At 44.5% G+C, this 3,547-nt stretch overlaps 1 pseudogene; it reads left to right on the forward strand.

Moving 5' to 3' along the window:
• The first annotated feature begins 1,221 nt into the window (after positions 1–1,221).
• Positions 1,222–2,104, forward strand: LOC119315709 (annotated as a pseudogene).
• The last annotated feature ends 1,443 nt before the right edge of the window (positions 2,105–3,547 follow it).

Consider the following 3,547-nt stretch of genomic DNA (forward strand, 5'->3'; position numbering starts at 1 on the left):
CAACGCTACGAAACAAAAAGATTAGCCAGGCCACCACATCTTTCGTTTTGTCACGTTTCCTCTTTCCTCTCTCGCACACACAAACCTCCACACAACTTGCTCTCTCACTTTATTTCCACCCAGCTAGGGTTCCCGTCGCTGTGCCGCCGCCAGTGCCCCGGCCGTCCCATCCTGGTCCTTCAGCGCTGGCCACTGGAGAAGGCAAGGCATGCCGCTCCCAAACTTTCTCCTCTTAATGGCAAGGCGGGCCTCTCGACCCGGCTGTAATGGTGGTGGCAAAGGAGGAGGAAGGAGATAGCATGGGGAAGATGAACTGGAAAAGGTCAGTAGCGCGCACCGCCTCTTCTTGCTCACCATTGCACCTCCCCATCTCTCCCTTCCACTCAGACGCTGCCTTCTCTTCCCCCCTTTCCTCCCAGCCTGGTGTTCCCTCTGCCTCCATCCCCACGCTTGCATCGGTGACCCAATGAGGAGCTCTAGATTCGGCAGGGGGAGCTCGAGGTGCCGCAGTGGTACACAACACCATCACCATCTTCCTCGGTAGGAGCAGCACGGGCCGTACACACAGTCGGATCCATCATGCTCTAGCGTCACCGCAGGTGCACGACGACAGGATGCACACACTCTTCCCTTCTTCGGTTCTTCCTGATCTTCTCCTCACCTTTTCCCAGTGCCATACTCTTAGAGCTTGTCTTCTTTGTATAGATTTTGTTTCTGTATGCCTACAAGGCGTTCGAAGAAAATCCAAGAAGATATCTTTGGATATGTTATTTAGACTCTATTTAACAGTGAAATGTGTACAGCCAATGGTCAAAGTGATAGCACTGAGGATGATTTGTGGAACTTTGAAACTAAAATAGTGGCTGTGAAATGTCTAGTGGATCTTTATGTCACATTTTTTGATCTGATGCAGCCAGAACTCAGTTACCTCTGTTGTTACCAGTTTTGTCAGAAGCGCCTATAGATAACCTGCTAGCACTGGCATGTCTGTTTTTCATCGTTTAACAGAAGGGCTTGCAAGAAAACTCTTCAAGGATGAATGGAAAGAGATCTTATTATGCTTTAATGAATCACTGAATCAGTAACAGGTACATTTGTTGTTTTCGGCAATATAGTAAAGATGATGCAAAATATTAAAATTCCAGAAAGAAACAAGTCTTACCCTGAGGCAGAGAAATATTCAGATCCTGACATATACAATGAGGATGAACAGGAGCTAATATGGAAACATCGTCTTATGCTATTGTCAAGATGAAGAACCATGTGCCTCTGCAACTCTCAATTATTTAGGTACTTCAAACCTTGTACCAGTTTAATTTGATGCTGATCACTTTGTATATCATGTCTTTCTTTCTAAATTTTGTTCAATACTCTGCCTTGCTTTGCACACCCAAACGAAATAGGAATTAAAAAAATACAACAAGATGTTTGCCTTCATGATTTGTGTTCAACAGGCCAATAATTATATTAAGATCACACTCACCATTCTCCGGCGAATCATTAAGTTGTATGAGACACACATGAGAATGAGATCCTTCTGTGCTGAGCATATGGGCATAATTTTGGAGATGCTATCGGCCATTACGCCCATGCAAGTGAAGTGAGTTCTGAATCTGCCTTGCACATCAAATTCCACAAAGCATGCTCCCTTATGGAGATATCTGAGCCAGCATCCATCCATTTCGAGAATGAATCTTACCAGAGCTAGCTCAAACTTCTGCAAGCTTGCTTCATGAAAACCCATCTTTGTCATGAGAAATGAACATTGAGTCATAAATTATGCTTGTTTATGTAAAATACTACGGAAGTATCTGAACTGTGCAGTCCAGGAACCATATAAGGATGCTTCTTGTAAAGATCCAGTTGTACACTGGGTGCTGCCTTTATGCGCTACTAAGAAAAATGAAATGTCTGCTAGAACCCCATTGGTAATTCATGTACTGTGGTTGCTTGGTGTCTAGAGAGGGAGTGCTTTAGGAGGAATTTGCCCCGACTTTTCCCCTTATAAGCTAATCTCGTCTGCTGTGAGCATAGCACAAGCGAGGTTCAAGTTGCACTACATGATATCTTTCAGACATCAGTAGGCCCTATAATTTCAGTATAGCATATATTGATTGTCACCAATTGTACAATTTTGTCACTCCATCATGGTAGGGTAAGTTGATTGATAGTCACATAGATATATGAAATAAGAAAACGATTGCATCTTGACAGTGCCATAAATGATTCAAACCTATCCCTCCAGCATTCTGGTGTTGAAGGTAAATCCTTTTATTGTTTGTTGGCATGTCAACTTATTTTTAAGCATAGAGCAGGATATTGATATACTCAGATACCTGGAGGGAGGAGACCTTTTGAAAGACATTTGCCCATCTTTCCTAGCATTATTTTTTATTCATGGGGGTTTCGAACCACCGATCCATGACGGCCTCCGCGTTGCATGCCTGCTAGCCAACAACGTGGAGGACCATAGTGAATTCAATGAACCAGCAGCCAAAGCCACATTCATCATATGGAATGGAATCTATCAGCACTTTGTTAAGGTTTGTCGTCAGGTTAGCTAACCTTGCTAATTTCCCTTCTCATTTTCTCCTGATTTTGTTATATTCAATATATACATATATGCTAATTTTTGTTGTTGGTTTGACATTTTGAAGGCACCTCTGCTTTTCGACGCTGCCATGTTTCATCCGTTGCTTTTGAAGCACTATCATCGGTTATGTAAGCACTAAAGAATACATTCCCTGATTATGTTGATTTTGCATAACACTATCTTAAAGCTCAAACTTGGAGATACAAGTACTAAATATGCGCATTCTTTGAGTGTGATGGAACAACATCCCGTGGTAGAAACAAGAAAGTGGAAGAGGCACGTCCCTACCTGGCACCGCCCCAACTTTCTCTTAGGAGGCCCGCAATGGCGGGCCCCAACCACTAGTTTTGATCAACATAGGCACGAACCGAAGCCTCAAGGGCAGACACTCTGCTAGAACTGTGCTCCCTCTCATCTGCCATTTTTTGCAATGCAAAGCAATGATAGTGCCGTGCCCCGGCTTCTACTGCCGATTCATTCTAACCAACAGTACATGTGTCTTGTTCTGAATCTCACACAACACAGCTGCAAAATTATGTCTGACAAATATCATGGAATGAGGTTTTAATATGAAGAACGGGAACATCACCTCCATGTCCAACAAGACCCTTTTGTCTTGACACGACCACGCCGTCTTACTCTCCATCCTCGGTGCCGTGTCGCGGGCCATACTCCTAGCGCCAGGTTCGCACGAATCGCCTACCTCTTCGCCACCACCATTGTACGAGCTGCAGTTCCTCTCGGTTACAAATGTTTCCTCCGTCTCCTCACCTGCTTCCTCCTCCATAGGGCACCTGTCGTGGTTCTAAGTCTGACAGTAGTGTAGGGGGGTAAGTATGGAGAGGCAAGATCTTAGCTATGGAGAAGTTGTAAGCATGCAAGGTTTACGAGTTCAGGCCCTTCTCAGAGGAAGTAATAGCCCTACGTCTTGGAGACCGGAGGCGGTCGACTGGA

The sequence above is a fragment of the Triticum dicoccoides genome, chromosome 6A (genome assembly GCF_002162155.2).
Source record: "Triticum dicoccoides isolate Atlit2015 ecotype Zavitan chromosome 6A, WEW_v2.0, whole genome shotgun sequence".
Lineage (NCBI taxonomy): Eukaryota > Viridiplantae > Streptophyta > Magnoliopsida > Poales > Poaceae > Triticum > Triticum dicoccoides.